The sequence below is a fragment of the Vipera berus genome (assembly GCF_964194415.1).
Source record: "Vipera berus genome assembly, chromosome: 10".
In the NCBI taxonomy this organism is placed as follows: Eukaryota; Metazoa; Chordata; class Lepidosauria; order Squamata; family Viperidae; genus Vipera; species Vipera berus.
In genome coordinates, this window is record NC_138213.1 from 21,102,932 (window position 1) to 21,115,016 (window position 12,085).

Below are 12,085 nucleotides of genomic sequence, written 5' to 3' on the forward strand. Positions count from 1 at the left end.
GATATAACATGGGCTATCTCCGCAAGGAGACATCAGATCTGCAAAACTCATGGTTTTTTGGTCTTCGGGGAGGCGGGGGAACATGAATATGTGTTTGTTTTTCGAATTTGAGCTCTATCTGCAATGGGCACTTTTCTTGCTATAAGCAGTTTTTTCAAACAAATGCAAGCTATAACATGGGCTATCTCCGCAAGGAGACATCAGATCTGCAAAACTCATGGTTTTTTGGTCTTCGGGGAGGCGGTGGAACATGAATATGTGTTTGTTTTTCGAATTTGAGCTCTATCTGCAATGGGCACTTTTCATGCTATTAGCAGTTTTTCATAACAAATGCAAGATATAACATGGGCTATCTCCGCAAGGAGACATCAGATCTGGAAAACTCATGGTTTTTTGGTCTTCGGGGAGGTGGTGGAACATGAATATGTGTTTGTTTTTCGAATTTGAGCTATATCTTCAATGGGCACTTTTCATGCTATTAGCAGTTTTTTCAAACAAATGCAAGATATAACATGGGCTATCTCTGCAAGGAGACATCAGATCTGCAAAACTCATGGTTTTTTGGTCTTCGGGGAGGCGGGGGAACATGAATATGTGTTTGTTTTTCGAATTTGAGCTCTATCTGCAACGGGCACTTTTCATGCTATTATCAGTTTTTTGAAACAAATGCAATTTATAACATGGGCTATCTCCGCAAGGAGACATCAGATCTGCAAAACTCATGGTTTTTTGGTCTTCGGGGAGGCGGGGGAACATGAATATGTGTTTGTTTTTCGAATTTGAGCTCTATCTGCAATAGGCACTTTTCATCCTATAAGCAGTTTTTCCTAACAAATGCAAGATATAACATGGGCTATCTCCGCAAGGAGACATCAAATCTGCAAAACTCATGGTTTTTTGGTCTTCGGGGAGGCGGGGGAACATGAATATGTGTTTGTTTTTCGAATTTGAGCTCTATCTGCAATGGGCACTTTTCATACTATAAGCAGTTTTTCCTAACAAATGCAAGATATAACATGGGCTAACTCCGCAAGGAGATATCAGATCTGCAAAGCTCATGGTTTTTTGGTCTTCGGGGAGGCGGGGGAACATGAATATGTGTTTGTTTTTCGAATTTGAGCTCTATCTGCAATGGGCACTTTTCATGCTATTATCAGTTTTTCCTAACAAATGCAAGATATAACATTGGCTATCTCCACATTGAGACATCAGATCTGCAAAACTCATGGTTTTTTGGTCTTCGGGGAGGCGGGGGAACATGAATATGTGTTTGTTTTTCGAATTTGAGCTCTATCTGCAATGGGCACTTTTAATGCTATTAGCAGTTTTTTCAAACAAATGCAAGATATAGCATGGGCTATCTCCGCAAGGAGACATCAGATCTGCAAAACTCATGGTTTTTTGGTCTGCGGGGAGGCGGGGGAACATGAATATGTGTTTGTTTTTCGAATTTGAGCTCTATCTGCAATGGGCACTTTTCATCCTATAAGCAGTTTTTCCTAACAAATGCAAGATATAACCTGGGCTATCTCCGCAAGGAGACATCAGATCTGCAAAACTCATGGTTTTTTGGTCTTCGGGGAGGCGGGGGAACATGAATATGTGTTTGTTTTTCGAATTTGAGCTCTATCTGCAATGGGCACTTTTCTTGCTATAAGCAGTTTTTTCAAACAAATGCAAGCTATAAGCAATTTTTCCTAACAAATGCAAGATATAACATGGGCTATCTCCGCAAGGAGACATCAGATCTGCAAAACTCATGGTTTTTTGGTCTTCGGGGAGGCGGTGGAACATGAATATGTGTTTGTTTTTCGAATTTGAGCTCTATCTGCAATGGGCACTTTTCATGCTATTAGCAGTTTTTCATAACAAATGCAAGATATAACATGGGCTATCTCCGCAAGGAGACATCAGATCTGGAAAACTCATGGTTTTTTGGTCTTCGGGGAGGTGGTGGAACATGAATATGTGTTTGTTTTTCGAATTTGAGCTATATCTTCAATGGGCACTTTTCATGCTATTAGCAGTTTTTTCAAACAAATGCAAGATATAACATGGGCTATCTCTGCAAGGAGACATCAGATCTGCAAAACTCATGGTTTTTTGGTCTTCGGGGAGGCGGGGGAACATGAATATGTGTTTGTTTTTCGAATTTGAGCTCTATCTGCAACGGGCACTTTTCATGCTATAAGCAGTTTTTTGAAACAAATGCAAGCTATAAGCAATTTTTCCTAACAAATGCAAGATATAACATGGGCAATGAGACATCAGATCTGCAAAACTCATGGTTTTTTGGTCTTCGGGGAGGCGGGGGAACATGAATATGTGTTTCTTTTTCGAATTTGAGCTCTATCTGCAATAGGCCCTTTTCATGCTATAAGCAGTTTTTCCTAAAAAATGCAAGATATAACCTGGGCTGTGTACGCAAGGAGACATCAGATCTGCAAAACTCATGGTTTTTTGGTCTTCGGGGAGGCGGGGGAACATGAATATGTGTTTGTTTTTCGAATTTGAGCTCTATCTGCAATGGGCACTTTTCATGCTATTATCAGTTTTTCCTAACAAATGCAATTTATAACATGGGCTATCTCCGCAAGGAGACATCAGATCTGCAAAACTCATGGTTTTTTGGTCTTCGGGGAGGCGGGGGAACATGAATATGTGTTTGTTTTTCGAATTTGAGCTCTTTCTGCAATAGGCACTTTTCATCCTATAAGCAGTTTTTCCTAACAAATGCAAGATATAACATGGGCTATCTCCGCAAGGAGACATCAAATCTGCAAAACTCATGGTTTTTTGGTCTTCGGGGAGGCGGGGGAACATGAATATGTGTTTGTTTTTCGAATTTGAGCTCTATCTGCAATGGGCACTTTTCATGCTATAAGCAGTTTTTCCTAACAAATGCAAGATATAACATGGGCTATCTCCGCAAGGAGACATCAGATCTGCAAAGCTCATGGTTTTTTGGTCTTCGGGGAGGCGGGGGAACATGAATATGTGTTTGTTTTTCGAATTTGAGCTCTATCTGCAATGGGCACTTTTCATGCTATTATCAGTTTTTCCTAACAAATGCAATTTATAACATGGGCTATCTCCGCAAGGAGACATCAGATCTGCAAAATTCATGGTTTTTTGGTCTTTGGGGAGGCGGGGGAACATGAATATGTGTTTGTTTTTCGAATTTTAGCTCTATCTGCAATAGGCACTTTTCATCCTATAAGCAGTTTTTCCTAACAAATGCAAAATATAACGTGGGCTATCTCCGCAAGGAGACATCAGATCTGCAAAACTCATAGGTTTTGGGCTTTGGGGAGGCGGGGGAACATGAATATGTGTTTGTTTTTCGAATTTGAGCTCTATCTGCAATGGGCACTTTTCATGCTATTATCAGTTTTTCCTAACAAATGCAATTTATAACATGGGCTATCTCCGCAAGGAGACATCAGATCTGCAAAACTCATGGTTTTTTGGTCTTTGGGGAGGCGGGGGAACATGAATATGTGTTTGTTTTTCGAATTTGAGCTCTATCTGCAATAGGCACTTTTCATCCTATAAGCAGTTTTTCCTAACAAATGCAAGATATAACCTGGGCTATCTCCGCAAGGAGACATCAGATCTGCAAAACTCATAGGTTTTGGGCTTTGGGGAGGCGGGGGAACATGAATATGTGTTTGTTTTTCGAATTTGAGCTCTATCTGCAATGGGCACTTTTCATGCTATTATCAGTTTTTCCTAACAAATGCATTTTATAACATGGGCTATCTCCGCAAGGAGACATCAGATCTGCAAAACTCATGGTTTTTTGGTCTTTGGGGAGGCGGGGGAACATGAATATGTGTTTGTTTTTCGAATTTGAGCTCTATCTGCAATAGGCACTTTTCATCCTATAAGCAGTTTTTCCTAACAAATGCAAGATATAACATGGGCTATCTCCGCAAGGAGACATCAGATCTGCAAAACTCATGGTTTTTTGGTCTTCGGGGAGGCGGGGGAACATGAATATGTGTTTGTTTTTCGAATTTGAGCTCTATCTGCAATGGGCACTTTTCATACTATAAGCAGTTTTTTCAAACAAATGCAAGGTATAACATTGGCTATCTCCGCAAGGAGACATCAGATCTCCTAAACTCATGGTTTTTTGGTCTTCGGGGAGGCGGGGGAACATGAATATGTGTTTGTTTTTTGAATTTGAACTCTATCTGCAATGTGCACTTTTCATGCTATAAGCAGTTTTTTCAAACAAATGCAAGCTATAAGCAATTTTTCCTAACAAATGCAAGATATAACATGGGCTATCTCCGCATGGAGACATCAGATCTGCAAAACTCATAGGTTTTGGGCTTTGGGGAGGCGGGGGAACATGAATATGTGTTTGTTTTTCGAATTTGAGCTCTATCTGCAAAGGGCACTTTTCATCCTATAAACAGTTTTTTCAAACAAATGCAATTTATAACATGGGCTATCTCCGCAAGGAGACATCAGATCTGCAAAACTCATGGTTTTTTGGTCTTTGGGGAGCCGGGGGAACATGAATATGTGTTTGTTTTTCGAATTTGAGCTCTATCTGCAATGGGCACTTTTCATGCTATTATCAGTTTTTCCTAACAAATGCAATTTATAACATGGGCTATCTCCGCAAGGAGACATCAGATCTGCAAAATTCATGGTTTTTTGGTCTTTGGGGAGGCGGGGGAACATGAATATGTGTTTGTTTTTCGAATTTTAGCTCTATCTGCAATAGGCACTTTTCATCCTATAAGCAGTTTTTCCTAACAAATGCAAAATATAACGTGGGCTATCTCCGCAAGGAGACATCAGATCTGCAAAACTCATAGGTTTTGGGCTTTGGGGAGGCGGGGGAACATGAATATGTGTTTGTTTTTCGAATTTGAGCTCTATCTGCAATGGGCACTTTTCATGCTATTATCAGTTTTTCCTAACAAATGCAATTTATAACATGGGCTATCTCCGCAAGGAGACATCAGATCTGCAAAACTCATGGTTTTTTGGTCTTTGGGGAGGCGGGGGAACATGAATATGTGTTTGTTTTTCGAATTTGAGCTCTATCTGCAATAGGCACTTTTCATCCTATAAGCAGTTTTTCCTAACAAATGCAAGATATAACCTGGGCTATCTCCGCAAGGAGACATCAGATCTGCAAAACTCATAGGTTTTGGGCTTTGGGGAGGCGGGGGAACATGAATATGTGTTTGTTTTTCGAATTTGAGCTCTATCTGCAATGGGCACTTTTCATGCTATTATCAGTTTTTCCTAACAAATGCATTTTATAACATGGGCTATCTCCGCAAGGAGACATCAGATCTGCAAAACTCATGGTTTTTTGGTCTTTGGGGAGGCGGGGGAACATGAATATGTGTTTGTTTTTCGAATTTGAGCTCTATCTGCAATAGGCACTTTTCATCCTATAAGCAGTTTTTCCTAACAAATGCAAGATATAACATGGGCTATCTCCGCAAGGAGACATCAGATCTGCAAAACTCATGGTTTTTTGGTCTTCGGGGAGGCGGGGGAACATGAATATGTGTTTGTTTTTCGAATTTGAGCTCTATCTGCAATGGGCACTTTTCATACTATAAGCAGTTTTTTCAAACAAATGCAAGGTATAACATTGGCTATCTCCGCAAGGAGACATCAGATCTCCTAAACTCATGGTTTTTTGGTCTTCGGGGAGGCGGGGGAACATGAATATGTGTTTGTTTTTTGAATTTGAACTCTATCTGCAATGTGCACTTTTCATGCTATAAGCAGTTTTTTCAAACAAATGCAAGCTATAAGCAATTTTTCCTAACAAATGCAAGATATAACATGGGCTATCTCCGCATGGAGACATCAGATCTGCAAAACTCATAGGTTTTGGGCTTTGGGGAGGCGGGGGAACATGAATATGTGTTTGTTTTTCGAATTTGAGCTCTATCTGCAAAGGGCACTTTTCATCCTATAAACAGTTTTTTCAAACAAATGCAATTTATAACATGGGCTATCTCCGCAAGGAGACATCAGATCTGCAAAACTCATGGTTTTTTGGTCTTTGGGGAGCCGGGGGAACATGAATATGTGTTTGTTTTTCGAATTTGAGCTCTATCTGCAATGGGCACTTTTCATGCTATTATCAGTTTTTCCTAACAAATGCAATTTATAACATGGGCTATCTCCGCAAGGAGATATCAGATCTGCAAAACTCATGGTTTTTTGGTCTTTGGGGAGGCGGGGGAACATGAATATGTGTTTGTTTTTCGAATTTGAGCTCTATCTGCAATAGGCACTTTTCATCCTATAAGCAGTTTTTCCTAACAAATGCAAGATATAACACGGGCTATCTCCGCAAGGAGACATCAGATCTGCAAAACTCATGGTTTTTTGGACTTTGGGGAGCCGGGGGAACATGAATATGTGTTTGTTTTTCGAATTTGAGCTCTATCTGCAATGGGCACTTTTCATGCTATTATCAGTTTTTCCTAACAAATGCAATTTATAACATGGGCTATCTCCGCAAGGAGATATCAGATCTGCAAAACTCATGGTTTTTTGGTCTTTGGGGAGGCGGGGGAACATGAATATGTGTTTGTTTTTCGAATTTGAGCTCTATGTGCAATAGGCACTTTTCATCCTATAAGCAGTTTTTCCTAACAAATGCAAGATATAACACGGGCTATCTCCGCAAGGAGACATCAGATCTGCAAAACTCACGGTTTTTTGGTCTTCGGGGAGGCGGGGGAACATGAATATGTGTTTGTTTTTCGAATTTGAGCTCTATCTGCAATGGGCACTTTTCATGCTATTATCAGTTTTTCCTAACAAATGCAATTTATAACATGGGCTATCTCCGCAAGGAGACAACAGATCTGCAAAACTCATGGTATTTTGGTCTTTGGGGAGGCGGGGGAACATGAATATGTGTTTGTTTTTCGAATTTGAGCTCTATCTGCAATGGGCACTTTTCATGCTATTATCAGTTTTTCCTAACAAATGCAATTTATAACATGGGCTATCTCCGCAAGGAGACATCAGATCTGCAAAACTCATGGTTTTTTGGTCTTTGGGGAGGCGGGGGAACATGAATATGTGTTTGTTTTTCGAATTTGAGCTCTATCTGCAATAGGCACTTTTCATCCTATAAGCAGTTTTTCCTAACAAATGCAAGATATAACATGGGCTATCTCCGCAAGGAGACATCAGATCTGCAAAACTCATGGTTTTTTGGTCTTCGGGGTGGCGGGGGAACATGAATATGTGTTTGTTTTTCGAATTTGAGCTCTATCTGCAATAGGCACTTAATGCTAAAAGCAGTTTTTCCTAACAAATGCAAGATATAACCTGGGCTATCTCCGCAAGGAGACATCAGATCTGCAAAACTCGTGGTTTTTTGGTCTTCGGGGAGGCGGGGGAACATGAATATGTGTTTGTTTTTCGAATTTGAGCTCTATCTGCAATGGGCACTTTTCATGCTAATAAGCAGTTTTTCCTAACAAATGCAAGATATAACATGGGCTATCTCCGCAAGGAGACATCAGATCTGCAAAACTCATGGTTTTTTGGTTTTCGGGGAGGCGGGGGAACATGAATATGTGTTTGTTTTTCGAATTTGAGCTCTATCTGCAATGGCCACTTTTCATGCTATTATCAGTTTTTCCTAACAAATGCAAGATATAGCATAGGCTATCTCCGCAAGGAAACTTCAGATCTGCAAAAGTCATGGTTTTTTGGTCTTTGGGGAGGCGGGGGAACATGAATATGTGTTTGTTTTTTGAATTTGAGCTCTGTGAAATTGGCACTTTTCATACTATAAGCAGTTTTTCCTAACAAATGCAAGATATATCATGGGCTATCTCCGCAAGGAAACTTCAGATCTGCAAAAGTCATGGTTTTTTGGTCTTCGGGAGGCAGGGGAACAGGAATATGTGTTTGTTTTTTGAATTTGAGCTTTTTCTGCAATGGGCACTTTTCATACTATAAGCAGTTTTTCCTAACAAATGCAAGATATAGCATGGGCTATCTCCGCAAGGAAACTTCAGATCTGCAAAAGTCATGGTTTTTTCGTCTTCGGGGAGGCAGGGGAACAGGAATATGTGTTTGTTTTTCTGAATTTCAGCTCTTTGTGCAATGGGCACTTTTCATACTATAAGCAGTTTTTCCTAACAAATGCAAGATATAGCATGGGCTATCTCCGCAAGGAAACTTCAGATCTGCAAAAGTCATGGTTTTTTGGTCTTCGGGGAGGCAGGGGAACATGAATATGTGTTTGTTTTTTGAATTTGAGCTCTTTGTGAAATGGGCACTTTTCATACTATAAGCAGTTTTTCCTAACAAATGCAAGATATATCATGGGCTATCTCCGCAAGGAAACTTCAGATCTGCAAAACTCATGGTTTTTTGGTGTTCAGTGAGCCGGGGGAACATGAATACGTGTTTGTTTTTCGAATTTGAGCTCTTTCTGCAATGGGCACTTTTCATACTATAAGCAGTTTTTCCTAACAAATGCAAGATATAGCATGGGCTATCTCCGCAAGGAAACTTCAGATCTGCAAAAGTCATGGTTTTTTGGTCTTCGGGGAGGCAGGGGAACAGGAATACGTGTTTGTTTTGCGAATTTGAGCTCTATCTGCAATGGGCACTTTTCATGCTATAAGCAGTTTTTCCTAACAACTGCAAGATATATCATGGGCTATCTCCGCAAGGAAACTTCAGATCTGCAGAACTCATGGTTTTTTGGTGTTCAGTGAGCCGGGGGAACATGAATACGTGTTTGTTTTTCGAATTTGAGCTCTTTCTGCAATGAGCACTTTTCTCACTCTAAGCAGTTTTTCCTAACAAATGCAAGATATAACATGGGCTATCTCCGCAAGGAAACTTCAGATCTGCAAAAGTCATGGTTTTTTGGTGTTCAGTGAGCCGGGGGAACATGAATACGTGTTTGTTTTTCGAATTTGAGCTCTTTCTGCAATGGGCACTTTTCATGCTCTAAGCAGTTTTTCCTAACAAATGCAAGATATAGCATGGGCTATCTCCGCAAGGAAACTTCAGATCTGCAAAAGTCATGGTTTTTTCGTCTTCGGGGAGGCAGGGGAACAGGAATATGTGTTTGTTTTTCGAATTTGAGCTTTTTCTGCAATGGGCACTTTTCATACTATAAGCAGTTTTTCCTAACAAATGCAAGATATAGCATGGGCTATCTCCGCAAGGAAACTTCAGATCTGCAAAAGTCATGGTTTTTTGGTCTTCGGGAGGCAGGGGAACAGGAATATGTGTTTGTTTTTCGAATTTGAGCTTTTTCTGCAATGGGCACTTTTCATACTATAAGCAGTTTTTCCTAACAAATGCAAGATATAGCATGGGCTATCTCCACAAGGAAACTTCAGATCTGCAAAAGTCATGGTTTTTTCGTCTTCGGGGAGGCAGGGGAACAGGAATATGTGTTTGTTTTTCTGAATTTCAGCTCTTTGTGCAATGGGCACTTTTCATACTATAAGCAGTTTTTCCTAACAAATGCAAGATATAGCATGGGCTATCTCCGCAAGGAAACTTCAGATCTGCAAAAGTCATGGTTTTTTTGTCTTCGGGGAGGCAGGGGAACAGGAATATGTGTTTGTTTTGCGAATTTGAGCTCTATCTGCAATGGGCACTTTTCATGCTATAAGCAGTTTTTCCTAACAAATGTAAGATATAGCATGGGCTATCTCCGTAAGGAAACTTCAGATCTGCAGAACTCATGGTTTTTTGGTGTTCAGTGAGCCGGGGGAACATGAATACGTGTTTGTTTTTCGAATTTGAGCTCTTTCTGTAATGGGCACTTTTCTCACTCTAAGCAGTTTTTCCTAACAAATGCAAGATATAGCATGGGCTATCTCTGCAAGGAAACTTCAGATCTGCAAAAGTCATGGTTTTTTGGTCTTCGGGGAGGCAGGGGAACAGGAATATGTGTTTGTTTTGCGAATTTGAGCTCTATCTGCAATGGGCACTTTTCATGCTATAAGCAGTTTTTCCTAACAAATGCAAGATATATCATGGGCTATCTCCGCAAGGAAACTTCAGATCTGCAAAACTCATGGTTTTTTGGTGTTCAGTGAGCCGGGGGAACATGAATACGTGTTTGTTTTTCGAATTTGAGCTCTTTCTGCAATGGGCACTTTTCATGCTCTAAGCAGTTTTTCCTAACAAATGCAAGATATAACATTGGCTATCTCCACATTGAGACATCAGATCTGCAAAACTCATGGTTTTTTGGTCTTCGGGGAGGCGGGAGAACATGAATATGTGTTTGTTTTTCGAATTTGAGCTCTATCTGCAATGGGCACTTTTAATGCTATTAGCAGTTTTTTCAAACAAATGCAAGATATAGCATGGGCTATCTCCGCAAGGAGACATCAGATCTGCAAAAGTCATGGTTTTTTGGTCTGCGGGGAGGCGGGGGAACATGAATATGTGTTTGTTTTTCGAATTTGAGCTCTATCTGCAATGGGCACTTTTCATCCTATAAGCAGTTTTTCCTAACAAATGCAAGATATAACCTGGGCTATCTCCGCAAGGAGACATCAGATCTGCAAAACTCATGGTTTTTTGGTCTTCGGGGAGGCGGGGGAACATGAATATGTGTTTGTTTTTCGAATTTGAGCTCTATCTGCAATGGGCACTTTTAATGCTATTAGCAGTTTTTTCAAACAAATGCAAGATATAGCATGGGCTATCTCCGCAAGGAGACATCAGATCTGCAAAACTCATGGTTTTTTGGTCTTCGGGGAGGCGGGGGAACATGAATATGTGTTTGTTTTTCGAATTTGAGCTCTATCTGCAACGGGCACTTTTCATGCTATAAGCAGTTTTTTGAAACAAATGCAAGCTATAAGCAATTTTTCCTAACAAATGCAAGATATAACATGGGCAATGAGACATCAGATCTGCAAAACTCATGGTTTTTTGGTCTTCGGGGAGGCGGGGGAACATGAATATGTGTTTCTTTTTCGAATTTGAGCTCTATCTGCAATAGGCCCTTTTCATGCTATAAGCAGTTTTTCCTAAAAAATGCAAGATATAACCTGGGCTGTGTACGCAAGGAGACATCAGATCTGCAAAACTCATGGTTTTTTGGTCTTCGGGGAGGCGGGGGAACATGAATATGTGTTTGTTTTTCGAATTTGAGCTCTATCTGCAATGGGCACTTTTCATGCTATTATCAGTTTTTCCTAACAAATGCAATTTATAACATGGGCTATCTCCGCAAGGAGACATCAGATCTGCAAAACTCATGGTTTTTTGGTCTTCGGGGAGGCGGGGGAACATGAATATGTGTTTGTTTTTCGAATTTGAGCTCTTTCTGCAATAGGCACTTTTCATCCTATAAGCAGTTTTTCCTAACAAATGCAAGATATAACATGGGCTATCTCCGCAAGGAGACATCAAATCTGCAAAACTCATGGTTTTTTGGTCTTCGGGGAGGCGGGGGAACATGAATATGTGTTTGTTTTTCGAATTTGAGCTCTATCTGCAATGGGCACTTTTCATGCTATAAGCAGTTTTTCCTAACAAATGCAAGATATAACATGGGCTATCTCCGCAAGGAGACATCAGATCTGCAAAGCTCATGGTTTTTTGGTCTTCGGGGAGGCGGGGGAACATGAATATGTGTTTGTTTTTCGAATTTGAGCTCTATCTGCAATGGGCACTTTTCATGCTATTATCAGTTTTTCCTAACAAATGCAATTTATAACATGGGCTATCTCCGCAAGGAGACATCAGATCTGCAAAATTCATGGTTTTTTGGTCTTTGGGGAGGCGGGGGAACATGAATATGTGTTTGTTTTTCGAATTTTAGCTCTATCTGCAATAGGCACTTTTCATCCTATAAGCAGTTTTTCCTAACAAATGCAAAATATAACCTGGGCTATCTCCGCAAGGAGACATCAGATCTGCAAAACTCATAGGTTTTGGGCTTTGGGGAGGCGGGGGAACATGAATATGTGTTTGTTTTTCGAATTTGAGCTCTATCTGCAATGGGCACTTTTCATGCTATTATCAGTTTTTCCTAACAAATGCAATTTATAACATGGGCTATCTCCGCAAGGAGACATCA